Below are 18,974 nucleotides of genomic sequence, written 5' to 3' on the forward strand. Positions count from 1 at the left end.
TACTTTAACTTTAACCTCCTCCTTGTCGTCGTAATTTTCGTTTTCAGCCGCCTCGAACTATCATCCAGCATATATGTCTTAACACTCCACTCTCATAGGAGACCTTAGCCCGCACATGCTATCCTTTCGTTATCAGCCACCTCAAACTATCACCCCGCCTATACGTCTTAACACTCCACGCTCATGGGAGACGTTAGACCGGACATGGTATCCATTAGTGGCTCTCCCCGTTGAAAAGGACTCCTACGGCACGCTGTAGAGTGCGCGCACAGAGGGCGTCCAGGTCGCCGTTCCTCGCTCGCCGTCTCAGCGCGGAGGAAAACCTACCCTTGTCGGAGCGCTGCACCCGCTGGAACCTCGGCTAGGTTGCAGCTTCTCTACTTGGCTAAGAATGAATTCAGGGCGACCTGCTAAGGGCTTCCATTGTTCTCGCGCATTTCAAAACCGCTCCGCAGCAATCAAGCCCGCACAGAACAACGCCTCCTTCGAACAAAGTCTCCTTTGCCGCAAACTCATCGGCCTTCAGCCCTGTACTCCAACTATTCGGTCAACATTTCACGGAACCGTTACCGCCGTGTATATCGTTTCGGAGGGTCGCACGCTGATAGGTGTGCCGCTTCAGTCTTTCACTGTTGTGCACAAGTAGCGAACACTGCGCTGTGCCGGGAGTGGAATTAGCCGGGCCAGTTGGCTCATGTCACATAATAAATGACTACGCTGTGGTTTATATGCGTATTCTGTGCGTTCTTCGCCGAATACAGCTACTTGGGCCCGCTGACAAAATAAACGAATGAAGAAAATGTCACGTACAAGTTCGTTCTACCATCTCTCGTTTCTTTCCTCGCCCTAATCTTTTTGTCTCGATGGATTCCACAAACTGTTTTGCAGCGTAGAACAAAGTCTAGTTCTGCGCTGTCGAATCCGAAGATTGCACCTTTCAGGAAGCAGTAGCCGTTCAGCGTAAAAACTCTGCTTCTGAAGTAGCGCTCTCCGCTTCGCTCAGTTTAATTCGGTCACAGCGCATGCACGCATAAAGGGGACCGATAAGGAGACTTCGTTGTTGTGAACCCACGCGGAACGTTGGCGAGAGAATTTTTCCCTAACGATAAGCCTTTCTCTAAGTCTTCCTTCTCTTCGTAGCCTATTCACTTAGGTTTGCCAATTGCCGTTCGCGTTCAACCCACTGCACCCCTCCCCGTTCCTCCCCTCCTCCCCCCGCGTCTCATGCGGGTATTTTTTTTTTCTTTTTGAATGGAGTTATATGTGCTCCTTGCCTTTGTTGTTTCAGCAGAGTGGCACTTGGCAGAAGGCCCCGTGAATGCCGAGAAGTGCGATTCCGGATTCAGATGCCGCTGAGATATGGGAACTCGGCGCTGACGGTAAGCGCGTTAACGCCGTCGTCTGCTGCCGCACCCAGCAGATGAAAGTGGTAGTTTCTCGGGAGCCATTACAGAGCGGAGCTTTGCGTTCGCAAACTTGGGCTTCGGACTTGCTCCTTTTCACGGAGATGTGAACAGATGTTCAGCGCCTGTGTGTAACGTTCTCTGAGGAAAGCCCATTTAAGACAAGCAGTTAAGCTCCTCGGAACGACTCCGTATGCTTGGCTCGTCTCTGTGCCGAGCCTGAAAAGTTTTTAAAACTGTTTGCATGCCCATTGCCTCCCCCCCCCCCCCCCACCTCCCCCCCCCCCCCCCCACACACACACACTTTTTTTGCGGAATTTTGTAAAGGCGTCTGCATGCTGAGCGTATTCAGTTAGCTTCGTTAAGGCAAAGCTAAGTTTGTGCATCTGTCATATAACATCAGCAACAAATAAGCGGGGGATTAATACTAGCACGGGTTAATGTGAATTTTGAAGGCGCGAAGACTGTCATTTAAAAGCGTTGATCAACGTGGTTTTTATATCCTCTCTAAGAGCTATTATCTTTGTGTTTGTTGGCATTTCAGTCTTCTTCGCGCTTCATTTATTGCTGATAGTGCAGGCTATATTCGATATCTAACCTGCCTCCTCCCAGGAAAAAGGAGCGCAAGGGCTTTTAAGGTGGTGAGATGAACATGCCCATCATACTGCAGCCTCGCATGAGGGCATAAAAGGAGGATACGAAAAATTTACAAAACAGAGGGCAAGAATCATCAGCAGAGGAGACACTATGACAACACCAGAAAACGTGAGTAAAAATATGTTAGCAAGAAATTCCACAATCTAAAAATTATTCACGGCGGAGCGCTAGTAGAGCCAGGAAAGCAGTTCCAAATTTATACAGGGTGTTTCACCTAAGGCTTCACACAGTTTTTAAAAATAGGCTTTTGAGTTAGAAGAGCGCTTTTTTCGGCATAGCATTGCCAGCAGTGTAGTACATCAGGATACAGCTAAGACGCTCTAACTAGTAGGCTGGTTAAATAATATTGAATAGGTAACTCATCAGCTATTACTGTTAGGCTCCTTAATTATTGATATACGTGATATACACCGTAAGTAGTTTCCATAACAATTTGTAGAATTTCGAAAAAGCTGTTACCATCGGCGCTGTGCCCTAACAAATTTTGGCTACATCGTGCCAAAATACACGTGCTTTCGAGAAGCCAACGGGCAAAGGAACTCCTTCAGTATACGTAACTCGCCGAAATCGCCAAAATTTGTTGAATCCCAGCGCCGAGGATAACCGCATTTTCGAAATTCGTAAAACTGAAACGGATATTGTTTGCGGTGGGCTAGACGGCTCTCAGTAATTAAGGAGCCTAACAGTTCTAGTTAAAATGTTAGCTATTCAACATTAATTGACCACCTTGCTGGTTTGCACTTCTTAGCTGTGTTTTGATGTACTATAAAGATGATGTAAAGGTGGCCTGTTTTTTTAGCAGCAGCTTTTTAATGACCACAGTTTAGGAAAATCGGAACACCTACAAAGTCACCGAAATTGCTGAGAGTTAATTAACTCGTGAAAAAACTTCAAACATTTATTGCGTTGACGTGAAGAAAGTGGAGTGAAGTCTAGGCGGGTCGAATACCGTAGTAGGTCAAGTTTTTGCCGAAAAGCGGCGTCAACAGGTGGAGCTCTTGGGCTTGGCAGGGGCGCGAATTGTGCAAGTTCGACGGTGCACCGCGCGACTAAAGACATATGCCCCATAGACGGATACGAAAGTGGGAGCGTAGCGACAGCTGTATGCGCGGCCCCGCTTATGCGTTAGTACTGTTTCTGCTTTTGTCGTTTTGTTTCTTTGTGCTGAGAGTTGTAAGCATGAACGGAAATACATGCTGGCTTCGTGGAATGCAAGCGGCGTTCGCGAGCAAACAGCTTCATGGGCACCGGCGTGCCATTGGCCGGCTCAATTTAAAAATAAAAATTTTCCGAACGGCTCTAAGGAGCTCAATTCTGATTGTTCACTAAAGTGGTGTCTATAATGCTGGGCAAACTGATCTAAGGAGGCGTCGTGGCGTCGAAATAGGAAGTCTGGAAAGCGGCTCAGAGAGAGCAGACTTGACTCGGATCCGGCTGGAGTTATTGAGCAGATAGAGCGGACAGTGTCAATCTTGGTGCTGCAGCCCGTTCCGAAGAACGAGGGACTACTAGTCTTCGCGCGAGCTAGGTCAGTCAGGCTACAAGGCTGTGTGAGGGGCGAACTCTGGCATGACGTTCCTAAATGTTCCTGATGATAGCGACCGCTCTGGGCCATATGTGTAAATAAGTTGTAAAAATCTGCAAATAAAGCAAATGTACGTGTGCCACAAAGTACGTCTACACCTCTTTCCTGCAACATGTCACACCCAAACGAATCCTGTCTCCAAGGCGGATCGACGTTGCGAAACAACACCGTAACACTACCGCAAATTTAGTTCCCAGATCAGAGAGAGCAGAAAGGGGTGAAAACCTGTGAAATCCTTAAATTATAAAGCGGACAGCCGTTTTTTTAAATCGATTTTAATTTGTTTATATGCCGAAGCTTACGGGGGTTTCAAATGAGGATTTCAAACAATGCAGCCGTATTATAGGATAAGGCGGATCAGTGACAGGTCAGTGATAGCATGTGGAAACATAAACGTTCTTCTAGCTTTTTCTTTCACCGTACTTCGTCCTATTCCCTAGGTCTAAGCTTACAGGTTCAACTGTACGTGCGACAAGTTGCACATGTACCCCTCTTGAAAAACCACACGAAAGGAGCGACCATGCATAACTAATGCGATATTACGCCCGTGTTAAAAAAAAAAGATCTCTAGGCAAAGAAACAAGGCACGTATTGAGAAAAAAAGATGCGAGTTTGTCACTTACCAGCGCACATTGATTTCTTCCGCCTCGCGTCCTCTTCTAGCGTCACTGTCGCAGTCTAGGTGCCTGCAGAAAAATGTGATCAGTTTAAAATCACGGCCACTTGCAAATTTTTGGCGCTCAGAATTAATGAGACTGCGCCAAGAAAGGCAAACGCTGCTGTAAAAGCGATGCTGGTCTTGCCGACCTCACGACTGGAGACAAAGGACACACCAGCACTATTTGCACACTATTCCTGACATATACAATCAGTGAACATAGTAACTTCAAGCGTAAAAACAAAAGTGAAAATATCGTGCGTAGAACCTCGAAGCGAAGTGCTTACTGACCTTAAGGGACCTTTGAAACATGACAAGCCTAAGTAACTTTATTGTTTCTTCGGGGCCTATGCTCTGCATAAATATCAATAATTTCTAAACATTTATGCAATCGTTCACGTTGTAGCGTACAGAAGAAATCGCTTTCGACTACAGGCACATTACGTTCCACTAGTTCCTGCAACGCCCTCTGGACATGGCTTGGTTTTTTCGCTTAGTACGCTTTCGTTCTCTTTGAAGCATGAATTGGCCGCAGCTCAAGCGCGCACGGCTGCGCAATATAAATGACTCTGTGCGTACTAGATGAAGGAGAACCCCCGGAGCCAAAATAAACGTCCCCGTGGAGACTGCGTTTCAACAGAAACACAATGATGTTGAGAAAAGACACACTATGTAAACCTTTCTTACGACGCAGGACGTGAAAAAGTGAAGACAAAGATGAAAGCGTGCATCATTCGATTTGCAGGTAATAAGAACGCATCCCACAGCTCACGTACGTCAAGTAGGTAGGAAAAAAGTGTAAATGAACATGGAACAAATTATTTTTCTAATTTAAGTGGAAACGGGACGGCATATTTTGTACATAACAATTCATCACTTGAAGGAAACGAGGAGGGAAAACCAGCTGCCAAAGTTAGAGCTGAGTAATAATTAAAAATGCTTCTAGTTAAATGCAGGAAATTATGTGTGCGTGCTCTCTGAAAAATATTACATAATGTTTAGAAGGGTAGCGGATCGGGCTAGTTGGTGCAGATTTGACATTTTTCAAGCGCTAAGACAACAAGGACTCGTCAAGCGCTCGTCCTTGTCTGTTCCCTCATCGTCCTTGTTGTCTTAACGCTTGAAAAATGTTACATAATGTTTAGCCGTTATAACTACAGTATGTGAAAAAAAGAAAACAAAACAAGTGTGCTCGTCAGTGCCACTAAGCAGAATGACATTGATCGAATTAATGCAGCAAATGCGGAGGAGTGTCAGTCCCGGAACTCTGCATTACGGGAATAAAAAAATAACAATAATTAGTTACCTGAACAAAAAGTAGCGTAGCACAGGCAGCGCTATCTGCAACAGAGACTTGTTCACGTGACCACTTTTGTAGACTATCTATAGAATTTTTGCTCATCCTGAGTCGCTGACTTCCGCATCTACACGGGCAGGAAATTAAAAATTAAAGTTAATTGAAATCGCGTAGTGGTACTGCAGCGAAACCACTTAGGGGTTCGGATTAATTACGTAGTACTCTGTCGTGACCTCTTATCAAGCCCCGACTTCATCATTGAGCCGACTTACTACTTTATTAAGGCGAAAGCCTTTAATGCCTCATCATTGTCGACAGAAGGTTGTTAGCAGAAGCTTGTCAGCAGACGTGTCAAGCTTTTCGGTTGGTCGAAATGGTTATGCCGTCAAGTGTGCGGATTCGGAATAATGAGGTCACCCACCGAAATAAAAAAATAACACGAAATAAAAAGAAAAACAGAGTGAAGAAATTAAGCAACACTAAAATGAATGAGAAATCTAAACAAAAATTGAAAAATAAAAGGAAAATAAAAAGGTAGAAAAAAAGAAGAAACAATAAAAAATAAAAATAAAAATAAGAAATCAATGCCAAACAGTGCGCCAGGAAAGGCTTTCGCCTTGCAGCCCTTTAGAGAGCCAAAGTGCCACCTGAATTTTAAACACTACAATTAGTACAACAAATCCCATGAGAATTTTTTCAGAACAAGTTTTGTAAATAATCAATTATTTATCCCAAAGATTCTTGAACGAGCTCTCTAATTCATACGGGTTCGCACCCTCTCCCCCGTACTCTTACTCTGCAGGAGGAGGTATCAGTGCTCCGGATTCGGGCAGGGGCGGCTCTGACCCGATCTGTCCGTCATCAGTGGCGTGATAAAGATCTGCCAGCAAGTGACAGGTCACCTGTCACAAAAGGACAGGTGTCAGGTGGAGGACACCTGTGGAGGACACCTGTCACAAAAGTGGAGGACACCTGTGGAGGACACAAGGTGGAGGACACCTGTCACAAAAGTGACAGGTGTCCTCACTGCGGCGCAGCACCGGACATATGTGATGCGCGCCACCTGTTGTGGACTTGCCCAGCGACGGCTCCTATTTGAAAACGGCTCCACAGGGAGGTGGGCCAGTGGTGGAACCGCGAAGGAGACTATGTGCAGTGGACTATGAACAATCAGTTCACCAGCAGCCTATGCGACTACCTGGCCGAAACTGGTCTACACTCCTTCTTTTAACTTTATGTGACCTACATTCCACTCCCACTTTCTCAACTTATGCTTCAAGGCAGACTTCTAAAAAAAACGCATCAGTTTGTGTAGACAACCTTTAAAGGCAGTGATTTGAAGGTATAATAATAACTGTATGAAAAATTTGTATGAAATAATATGAAATACCCAGCATAACCTTAGCTACTACAGCTTCAATATTAAACACTACGATGTCAAAGATAAAGCTTTCTGGCCATATTTTCCAGCCGTAGGTAAAACTCGCAGTTTATTTACGTCAACAACTCACAGCGGTGACGAGCAGACAGCGAAAAAAACAAGCTTCTGCGGAGACGTATCGGAAATAAGCTCGCACAGGCTCTATTGTCCGTGTAGTGTTTCCAACACCCTCTCGCCATTGCCATGAAGGAAGCGAGAAAGGAAAGAGAAAGCCGAAGCGAGAAGAAAGATGACAGAGAGGATAATCCCCTGCCCTGGGTATGTGTAATTTCAACAGAGGCACAAAAGAACGACGGCACACCTTCCCGATTCGAGTCGCAACTCGGGTTTGAACAATAGGAATGGGCGAGTATAACGCAGTCACCCTGACTCGTCCGCGAAGAATAAACAGAAAGAATTGACAACAAAGAAAGAAGCTGCGCACTGGAAGGAGTTGAGGCTTCCTTGATCCTAGGACCTGTATCAGCCAGTGCTGTCAGCGCAGCAGACGTTTTGTTCCTATCTGTTATCTTCCGGTCAAATTGAATTTACGCGTTTCAGTGAAAAACGCCGACGCTCTTCGCCTAACCTCCGCTTGGAGTTACGCCGACTGGGCTAGTATACTTGCATGAAAATCAAAAAGACAACAAAAAAAAAACAGTTTGAATAAGCGCGCGGCATGTGGCGGCGGTTTGGAGAATGCTACTTTCATCGATAGGTGGCATGAAGTGAGCAAAAATACAGCAACGCTCGTGACATAACCAACGGAAGCAAAAAGCGTGCCAGAAAGGCCAAGTTGCATGAGAACGAAAGCATCGGCATAGAAAAGCGGAACAGAGGGAACAGGATATATATTATGCGGGCAGCATTGGAGAAATGTGTCGCCCGTACGTTCCCGGAAACGGGGCGTGCCTCTCAAAGAACGTTACCCATTTCCTTCTCTCCAAAATGAAATCCTGAACATTTCGAAAAACTTCCTCGCCTTCGCCTTTCATGCATGGAGAAATTGTGTTTCTGCAATACTGAGAGCACAGCTACTGCTGGTGCTGCCGTTGCTGGTGCTGCCGTTGCTGGTGCTGCACGGCTCGTTTTACTGTTGTCCGTGCTTTTTGCCTACGGTCATATTTCAGCGCCCCTCCGCTGCCTGCCCTCGTGTATAGGGTGGTTAAAGAAAGCGAACGTCTGTTTCTTGCGCTTGGACTTTCCGCTCAGCCAACGCTTTGACAGTCGCTCTTTTGTGTCATTCCTTTCGCGAAGCGTATTGAACTGAAGCGGGAGACAGTGAAAAGTACGAAAACATACCCCAGGAATTCAATGTAAGTAAAATAAGCAAGAAACATGCGACATTGCTTGCGCCTGCCCGGACAGTTTGAAGTGAAAGTAAAGGGTGAAACTAAAACGAGGGACGGACTCGAATTGGGCACGCTTGCATTTCTTATTGAGATCCTTCACTTGCCAAGCTAGGGCAACGCTGAGGCAGCCATCTTTCAAACATGCGCCTAGTTTTACTCCTATGCATGGAACACTTCCGCAATCGCGAGAGAGGGGGTGGGGGAACGGGTTACGAAACGTTGGGTTATTCGTCATAACCCAATAAAGCAGGATACTTTTTTTTTTTTTGAGGCAGGGCTACACACGCGTCTCGGTGCTCAAAATAAAGCACCCGAAATGGTGGCTTATTGTCAACGACATTTTGCCTTTGGGCGCAATTTGGCGCATTCAACACATAGCCGCGGGGTCCGAATTTCTTGTTAAAGCAGTATGCAAAAGTTGTCACATCTGATGATGTAAGAAGCTCAAAGGCTGAAAATTTTTTGGAGCCCTTTACTACACGTTTTAGTCGCGGCTAGCTCGCAGTTCATCTTTCGATATAAAGGTTAATTTATTCTCAAAGCAAAACGGCAGGAAACAAACTGGCGCGTCAGGTGTGGGAGAGACATTTATAGCGCATAGATGATATGAGATGGAAGCATACATGGAGTCATTGCATACATGTACGCCGTCCGTCACTAAATGAGAGCGTCTAAAGGAGTCACTTTATAAAAAGGCTTGTTTAACCAGTTGTGTCGCATTTTGAGAACTTTCCCTTCGTGAGGTAACTTCCGGTCTAAGTTTTGCCTAAAGGAATCTTTCGGCGTTTCCAGAGATTTTTAGCAATCAGCAGAGAAGTGAGGGAATTTTATTTGCTACAGGTATACTCGCCAAGAGATAGAAATCGCGGTGAAGGCAATGCCCAGCCCAAGCTCTAAAAACGGAAAAAGAATGACAGAGGACGACATGCCAGTTCGGTAAGCCTTTCCTCAAGGTCTCCTTAGAGCATTCTTTAGGTACAGCAGTTGCTTCCATTACTACTGCGAAAATGCTTCACACGACCAATCTTTTGAAGAAATCCGCAAAAAATGTTCCGAAACTAGTAGTGAGCCCCACCGTACTGTAGCCTCGCCGATAACGTGTTCGCACTGCCGTTGCTTCCTCATTCGATAAATTATTGCTGTTAAGATGTGACATCGGTGACGCTGTGGACGTTTAGCCTGTGCGCAAAGCATTAATAGAAGGAAAGGGACGAGGTTCCCATCTCACACGTTCTCTAGCGGCCTCGTATATTACGCTTTTTTTACACTCGTCCTGAAGCCGCTGAGCACAATTGTAGTGCTGCAGCGAGTGGCGCGCTTCTCTGGTGGCACGCTATTCTGGTGCCACGCTTCTTTGGTGTCGCGCTTCTTTGGTGCCGTGCTTCTCAGGTGGCGCGCTATTCTGGTGCCGCGCTTCTTTGATGTCGCGCTTAATTGGTATCGCGCTTCTTTGATGTCGCGCTTCTCTGGTGGCGCGCTATTCTGATGCCACGCTTCTTTGGTGTCGCGCTTCTTTGGTGCCGTGCTTCTCAGGTGGCGCGCTATTCTGGTGCCGCGATTCTTTGATGTCGCGCTTCATTGGTGTCGCGCTATTCTGATGCCACGCTTCTTTGGTGCCGTGCTTCTCAGGTGGCGCGCTATTCTGGTGCCGCGCTTCTTTGATGTCGCGCTTCATTGGTGTCGCGCTTCTTTGATGTCGCGCTTCTTCGATGTCGCGCTTCTTTGATGTCCCGCTTCTCTGGTGGCGCTCTATTCTGATGCCACGTTTCTTTGGTGCCGTGCTTCTCAGGTGGCGCGCTATTCTGGTGCCGCGCTTCTTTGATGTCGCGCTTCATTGGTGTCTTGCTTCTTCGATGTCGCGCTTCATTGGTGTCGCGCTATTCTGATGTCGCGCTTCTCTGGTGGCGCGCTATTCTGATGCCACGCTTCTTTGGTGTCGCGCTTCTTTGGTGTCGCGCTTCTTTGGTGCCGTGCTTCTCAGGTGGAGCGCTATTCTGGTGCCGCGCTTCTTTGATGTCGCGCTTCATTGGTGTCTTGCTTCTTTGATGTCGCGCTTCATTGGTGTCGCGCTATTCTGATGTCGCGCTTCTCTGGTGGCGCGCTATTCTGATGCCACGCTTCTTTGGTGTCGCGCTTCTTTGGTGCCGTGCTTCTCAGGTGGCGCGCTATTCTGGTGCCGCGCTTCTTTGATGTCGCGCTTAATTGGTATCGCGCTTCTTTGGTGTCGCGCTTCTTTGGTGCCGTGCTTCTCAGGTGGCGCGCTATTCTGGTGCCGCGCTTCTTTGATGTCGCGCTTAATTGGTATCGCGCTTCTTTGATGTCGCGCTTCTCTGGTGGCGCGCTATTCTGATGCCACGATTCTTTGGTGTCGCGCTTCTTTGGTGTCGCGCTTCTTTGGTGCCGTGCTTCTTTGGTGCCGTGCTTCTCAGGTGGCGCGCTATTCTGGTGCCGCGCTTCTTTGATGTCGCGCTTAATTGGTATCGCGCTTCTTTAATGTCGCGCTTCTTTGGTGCCGTGCTTCTCAGGTGGCGCGCTATTCTGGTGCCGCGCTTCTTTGATGTCGCGCTTAATTGGTATCGCGCTTCTTCGGTGTCGCGCTTCTTTGGTGCCGTGCTTCTCAGGTGGCGCGCTATTCTGGTGCCGCGCTTCTTTGATGTCGCGCTTAATTGGTATCGCGCTTCTTTGATGTCGCGCTTCTCTGGTGGCGCGCTATTCTGATGCCACGCTTCTTTGGAGTCGCGCTTCTTTGGTGCCGTGCTTCTCAGGTGGCGCGCTATTCTGGTGCCGCGCTTCTTTGATGTTGCGCTTCATAGGTGTCGCGCTATTCTGATGCCACGCTTCTTTGGTGCCGTGCTTCTCAGGTGGCGCGCTATTCTGGTGCCGCGTTTCTTTGATGTCGCGCTTCATTGGTGTCGCGCTTCTTTGATGTCGCGCTTCATTGGTGTCGCGCTTCTTTGATGTCGCGCTTCTCTGGTGGCGCGCTATTCTGATGCCACGCTTCTTTGGTGCCGTGCTTCTCAGGTGGCGCGCTATTCTGGTGCCGCGCTTCTTTGATGTCGCGCTTCATTGGTGTCGTGCTTCTATGATGTCGCGCTTCATTGGTGTGGCGCTATTCTGATGTCGCGCTTCTCTGGTGGCGCGCTATTCTGATGCCACGCTTCTTTGGTGTCGCGCTTCTTTGGTGCCGTGCTTCTCAGGTGGCACGCTGTTCTGGTGGCGCGCTTATCTGGTGGCGCGCTGATCTGGTGACGCACATCTCAGGCGTCGCTGCATCAGCATTATGCAATAGGCTGTTCGGGCCACTTTAATCGCCTGGTGGCGGCTCAGAGCTTTGACTGGACGACCCGTGTGGCATTTGAACCTCGGCTTTATTTGACTAACACAATTCGGCGTTTATTCAGTAGTTGTGTTGAGCTGACCTTAAACTGATTTGTAAAAGTTCTGTACGAGAACATGCCAGTCATTTACGTGCTTGATTTCTTCCTTCCATTACGAAGTACAGACGCAAGTAAAAAGATAGGTGCGCGAAGTAATCGTCTTCGGCGGCGGTGCGCTTCTCAAAAACGCCAATAACGAGAATGGAAGGCCTTCCCCAGTCCTCAGCCTTGCGGAAGGTTCAGCGAAAGTCATCGTCCGCCAGGAATTCAATTTTGTTTTCTTATTTCAGCCAAGCCTGTCGTTCCTCACTTCTGCAAATCTTCTTATACTCGCGTCTCTAAGCTCTGAATAAATAAAACTTGGAATTAGATTCTTGATTTTTTCTTTAAGCACACAGCCCTTGGTGTTGACGGCGGCCAACTTTCCACATGGGTTACACTGGCTTGAAATACGTGGTGCAGCGCGGAGAGAAACACATAAATACGTTCGAGTTGATTTTAACAAAATGCAGCAATCTAATCGTCCGATGAACAGAAAGGCTATTAAAATATTGCATTTAAACCGCCCAGGGAAGATGCGGCGATTTCCCCCGACTGCTGCAGGAAAAGTGCGCCGAAAAGGCTGGTCTAAGTTAAGGAATCTCTGGTTACGGCACGGAACATACCGTGGTACTTAACTCAACTTGTCCTGAGCTCTTTTCGTCGTTTTCAGGTGAACTCAGACCACCATCTTGTGTCAAAATGCCTGTGCGCACGTCCGCCGTTTGTGCATCCGCTTGACTTGTTCAGTCTAATGCTCTTCTGTGAACAGTAGACTCGCATCTTTTATCATAATGTTTTCTAAAGCGAAAGCTTTACTACTTGCACTTTCTGCCTTTGGCGTGGCGCGGCTGTGCCACCACCACCGGCGCCTAACGCCTGCGCTCTCCGCTAGGAGCGCAACAGGTGCTTTGTGACGTCACGCCGAAGAGAAGGGCGACCGACTCGCGCCGTCGCAAGCCGCGGCGGTGCCACCACGGCGTGGCCTCCGCGATCGAAGCGCGCTTTTAAGGCGGAAGCCTTTAATGCCTCATCGTTGTAAGCAGGAGCTGTCGACAGAAATGTCACGCTTTTTAATTGGTCGAAACGGTCGTGACGTCACAGTGCGCGAATTTCAAACGGGGCCAATTGTACTTTGGCTTCTAACCATGCAACCAATTAAAGGGATCGTTTAGTGATGCTCCAAGTAAGTTTGACTGAGTTTAAGTAAATCCCTACTTAACCAATTAGTCAAACCTTTCTAGTCAGACCAGATAAATAAATAAAACCCAGTAACAAATTTGCCGACCTTGGGAATCGAACCCCGGTCTCCGGAGTGCGAGTCGAGCACGCTACCACTCCGCCATGCCAACTTTTTTTTTTCTGTATTGCCTGGCTTTGGCTCGATGGTTTGGAATGAACAAAGGTGCGTCTAGTGAATACGATGTCTTCGTTCACTCCCATCTTCCTCCCTTCCCGTGACGGCGAGGTTTAGGTGTCCTCCGAGATATGAGAGACAGATACACTTCCTTTCCTCAAAAACCAATTCACCGACGAGCAAGGCGTATTTGTCCGCGTTACTGCGCAACTTCCTTTCCTCAAATACAATTTTCGACTAGTGTCTACTGAGATATGTGAGACAGTTAAAGAGTAATTTCCTTTCCTCAAATACAATTTTCATTTTGTTCATTACGGCCCCTCTTTCTTCTTTCACTCACACTTCCTCCCTTCCTGTACGGTGCGGCTCAGGTGTCCACCGAGATGACAGAGAATTACAGACCATTTCCTTTCCTCAAAAAGCGTTGCGTTCGAAGGGCAACGCACCGCGCCGAATAGGTGGTGGCGTTATTTGGACTCCGTGGCAGCGCTACAACACGCTGTCGCGTTCCACTCCTAAAGGCGAAGCTTAAGCGTCATTAATTGGCAGTTAATTAATGTACCAACAAAATGTGCAGTGAACAATCGCGTAGCAGAATACAGCACTCAGGCTTTCGCCTTTCAACTTGGATTTACCAGGACACTTAGCATGAGTGCCAAGCATGCCGTTGTAGCCAGTGCAGGAACAGCAGTTCTACAGTCTGCATTAACATCACCAGCAACTAAGTATATCCTCACAGCGCAGCGATTATAGTTTCACTACTAGTTGTACATAGAATAGCCAAGTGATCACCACAGCAGCACCAAGATATACAACAAGTTTCACACAAGCACCACAACAGCACGACTATCATGTGAGCGAGGGCGTAGCCATGGGTATTGCTTTCGCGATTTCCCGGCTTAACCAAGTTGAGCCACAGCCATTTTTTTGGCTCTGAGTTGAGTGCAGCATTATGTTTTCAAAACTGCACTAATGACATTTGCACAAAAGTCAATTCAAGTGAAATTATTAATGCGAGAGTATTATATCGCTCTGTCGCGTCAGTAAAAGGTGTCCGCAATTTTGTACGCACGCTTACGTCGTTCTCTCAAAATAAATGTGTGAAAGTGTGATTGTGGCAGCGTGTGATAAAATATTGCCGTGGGAAAAATTTGGCTGATGAGGTTTAATTAGTTCATTAATTAAACGCGAAAAAAGGCGAAAAATTCACTTAGACGTGAAAATAGTCATGGCCATCGCTAGAGTACACGGACATCGATATGGTACGTGGGCGTTTTGTTTTCGCATTGCTTCAATGCGGGTCGCCGCAATGACCTCGAAGTTTTTTTTTGTTTTTTTTTGTGTAAAGAACGGGACACCATTTTTATTCATTTTCTGTCGTATTCCTGCGTTGAGGCTCCGACACAATGTGTGCTCTGGATCTGATGTCTGATCTGACGTCCACCCTCTCAGGAACCCTAAATCTCAAATGCAACAAAGGAAGAACAGGGGGCGATTACAAGATAATAGGGGTGAACTTCGTCAAGCGCGGTTTACGAGGCCACAGCTAACCAGACTAATATGCTTCACCTGATCCCGTGCCGAAGGGCCTCAAGACTTCTGATCTCATTAATTCAAATCGCCCACTTTCCACTCTTCAGCGGCTTCCCCTCTCACTATAAACATCCTGTGCTGTAGTGGCGTTGTCCACCCACTTTACGCCGATGCCAGCAGCATGAACCAGTTACACCGCCGTCCAGAAAATACGACACGGTTGACGAGATTGACGAGCCGTACCCACGAACGGCAAACTTCGGGCAAATACTAGGCTTACAGCGCATCTTTGATGCTCTGAGCACAATCCAAGAACCTTTTGGGAAATGGTGTACGGGTGCAGGAATAAGTAAGCAGAGCACGCTACCCCGTTCTAAGTTCATTCACGTTTTCGTTGTTGGAAACGAAGAATCATTGTACTTGAGGAAGTGCAGCAGCGTCCACTACCAGCATGCACATACTACACTTGACAATTGCACTTATGCAATGCGTTAAAAATGTTAAAAGGCAATAAGGTGTTCTGTTTACTTTTGTCCGCACCTGTAGTGAGCTTCACCCCCAAAAAGAAAATGAAAGGAAAGCGCAGAACTTCGGGACCTGTATTTGTTTGCTGCGCTGCAGAAAAATAACCGTTCTTATTGTGCTTCAATGTTCCTCGATTCGGTTAAATCCAATTTTTTTTACTAAGCTGAAAGAAATGTTATTGCAGAATATGAAAGGTGTGACTAATAGTTTACATTTAGCCGGAAGAAAATGACCGAAAGCTTTCGGCAAGGTCCCGCTAACCGCGAGAAAGCGTGTACGTAGGCGACTTCACGTGTCGCTTTAGAGAGATTCAAACAAGGAAGTGTGTGCTGACATTTCCAAAGCACGCAAAAAGAATTCTACATCACACGGCCAGTATTACTAATATAACCATTGCCACACACACACACACATTATATTCGCTAACCCATCTGGGAACAGCGAAAGAAACAGGCGCATTGTTTACGAAGTTTGCTCATGTCTGGGTAACGTGCGTCAAGTTGCATTGCAAGGCCGCTATCTTCCCTGAAAGTCCATCCCGGAGTACAAAGCGACTATACAATATTCTAGACGCGCTCGTATTGCGGTTGTCTTCTGAAATAGCCTCAGGAGCAAACAAAAATAAAGGCCGCCTCGTTTCCTTATTCACTCCACTTTCAAGAAACGGAAACGTGTTCTGTTTCGTCCACCACGGCGACCCGTGCTCAGCAAAGCAGTCACGTTGAACGAACCCTTCGCGGTTGGGAAACCGATTGTATCGTAGATCAAATATTCAAGCCACATGCGATTCACTGCTCCGCCTTCGTTCTTAGGAGGTCAAGGGAGAACTAGATTTGTTCCTTCGCCACAGGTGGTGCGCCGGAAAAAAATCAGCTTTTGAGGCGGTCCAAAGTTTCAAGCATGTCTAACACTCCGGCTGATGGGAATGGGCGAGACCAGTCTGCGTGACTGCTTCTTTTGTGCAGCTGCCCCAAAAGAAGGGCGGAGCTTCGAATAGTGGCGCAACCAGTCGAACCACAACTTATCTGAAAACGCGAGCGCTTGGAGACCAGATCACTATTGTGACGTAGACGGGGCGATTTCGCGTCGTTTGTTTTTTAGCGACTGTGGAGTTTGATGAAAAATCGGGCACAAAGCTTTGCGAAATAGTTTGCACTCCGTTGTACGCTGCATCAGCAAAGAAAGTTGGAATGCGCGCCTCAGATTCTCTTTCATCTCGACGCTAGGATGACTTTTTTGTCGTTTCGCCTAGAACTGTACGTTATCGTCGCGACCGCTGCAAACTGATCGCAAAGTGAACTCGTTGCTTTTTTCGTGCTCCACTGGTGTCAAAAAATGCCAGCTACACGGCTGCTGATCTGCTGCACTGCGGTTCCTACGAAGAGCTATAAAAAATTGTTAAATTCAATTCAAGGATCCTTTTATGCTCGAAGTAGCCTAAACAAATTGATTTTGGTAAGAACATCCTTATTCTGTACAGTGCAAGAAATGCAGTGCGTTTCGACAGAAACTGCCTTTTGAAGTAGATGATGTGAGCTCTCAAATATCACAGGTATTTAACCACCCACTACAGCCTGCCTAGTCACACAATACGACGCAATACGAACCTGAGTCGCTTTGTGACGTTAAGCACGTAAAACTAAAAGAATACGACGTCATCACATTGAAAAAAAAAATGAAAGTTGGCTTTTGAGGAAAGGAAATGGCGCAGTCTATGTCTCGCATATCTCGTTGGACACCCGAACAGCGCCTTAAGGGTAGGGATAAAGGAGAGAGTGAGAGAGGAAAGATGTGCCGTAGTGAGGGTCTGCGGAATAATTTCGACCACCTGGGGATTTTTGACGTGCACTGACACCACATAGCACACGGGCGCCTTTTGCGTTTCGCCTCCATCGAAACACGGCCGCCGTGGCGAACCCGGGTACTCTGGCTCAGGAGCCGAGCGCTCTAACCACTGAGCCACCTGCCGCGGGTGGCATCACACTGCTAAAATGTGTTTACAGGGACGTGGTCGTACATCGAAATGCAACCGTCGCATGCCTGTGCCTTCGGTGCCTGTTCCATGCCTGTGCATTCGATGGAATTCTGGTAACCATTCCATCACTCCCCGCCCTCACTCCAAACACACGCACACACTCCCCTGCTTTCCCCTAACATTCTTTTACAAGCGCTGTCAGATCCCCTCTTGTCCATTATTCGCGACTAATTTATTATGTAACTCGACGAAACACGACAGCGCTGCTAAAACCTCTCGCGGGTACAACTACGACCAGGGATGCGTTGCTGTAAGGAAACAGATCTCTTCATCGTCACCCCGACTTCGCTCGCTCCCCACAGCCATTCCCTTCCTCTCTCCCTCCCTTCCTCCCTCCCTCCCTCACTCACTCACTCACTCACTCACTCACTCACTCACTCACTCACTCACTCACTCACTCACTCACTCACTCACTCACTCACTCACTCACTCACTCACTCACTCACTCACTCTCTCTCTATCTCTCACTCACTCACTCACTCACTCACTCACTCACTCACTCACTCACTCACTCACTCACTCACTCACTCACTCAATTACTCACTCACTCACTCACTCAATTACTCACTCACTCACTCACTCACTCACTCACTCAATTACTCACTCACTCACTCACTCACTCACTCACTCACTCACTCACTCACTCACTCACTCCTCCCGACCTCTTTCCTTCTTAGAGCCCGCATAGAGTTCTTGCCTCCTTCACAGCGAATAGCATAACAGAAAGAATGGGGAATGTCGGCCCTCTTATCGGCGTCGGTATTACCCCCTTGTTCCAACCTTGAAGCTATGCTTGGTGAATGCTGTTACCACAGCCCAAAACTTGCTAAAGATTTTTCTTTTCCTGCAGGAGTACGGTTCCTGCGCATCCCATACCAAAGCTCTGCCAGCGTGTAACAGCGCCTTTGCACGTAGATGAACCCCGATACTCTTATGCTGGCTCCGTCATCTTTTCCTCCCTCTGGATCGTCTGCCAGACGAGCGCAGTCTTTTTCCGCGACCTCTCAAACAGAAGAGCGCTTCCGGGATAATGGCCTTCGCTTCAGCCCCACCGCACCGGGGGCATCGAGAGAATGGCCCGATGTCGTTGAGGGCCAAGCCGAATGTGGCCGCCTCCTCCGCTACGGCCAATCGCGACAGCGGAAGCGAGCTCGAATCGCGTTAAATTCCGGCACGGCTCGAAGAAGAGACGTCGTCGAGAGCCGGGCACAGACGCACGGCTCGGTAGTCGTATACGGCAGGCACAGTCGTGCCATCGGTCAGCTCCGCACGGGACCGTACGCCTGCACTGCCACCGGCCTTCCTATCAGGGGAATTCCTGAGAGCGCGAATCAACATCATTAACGTCGACGAATGTATACGCTCTCCGCTATGGGGCGCGGTCCATTTCACCGAGCGTAGCGCAGTGCGCACCTATACCGCGCAGTCTGCGTACGCCAAGCAATTATGTACAGTATCGCGTGTTCCGTCTCCGTAGTGCAGTGCAATCTCATCTACCCGACGTACGCTGAGATTGAATAAAAAAAATAACATAAAGAACAACGACGCACAAAACTTCAGGAGCCTAGGGCTGTGCCCAGTTCCGGACGCGGTGTCTGGAAGGCCGAAGTGTCCCCGAAAGAGTAATAAGGTCTATTATCCTGCGCACTCTATATATTTGGGTAGCTTCATCACAAACAAGAAAAAGGTACACAAACGCGGCAGTGAAGTGATATGAAGAATGCCTTGGCTACAGC

General features: G+C 47.8%; 1 protein-coding gene across 5 annotated transcripts in view; it reads right to left on the bottom strand.

Moving 5' to 3' along the window:
* The window catches only part of LOC149340733 (dopamine D2-like receptor), a 564,508-nt gene that overhangs the window by 290,647 nt on the left and 254,887 nt on the right, over positions 1-18,974 (bottom strand). For all 5 annotated transcript variants that reach the window (XM_089549571.1, XM_089549570.1, XM_089549569.1 and 2 more), the window contains one exon: positions 4,269-4,331. The gene's annotated coding sequence lies outside the window, so the exon portion shown is untranslated. The remainder of the gene's footprint in view (positions 1-4,268; positions 4,332-18,974) is intronic.

The sequence above is a fragment of the Amblyomma mixtum genome, chromosome 6 (genome assembly GCF_055824585.1).
Source record: "Amblyomma mixtum isolate Tamu chromosome 6, ASM5582458v1, whole genome shotgun sequence".
Taxonomy (NCBI): Eukaryota; Metazoa; Arthropoda; class Arachnida; order Ixodida; family Ixodidae; genus Amblyomma; species Amblyomma mixtum.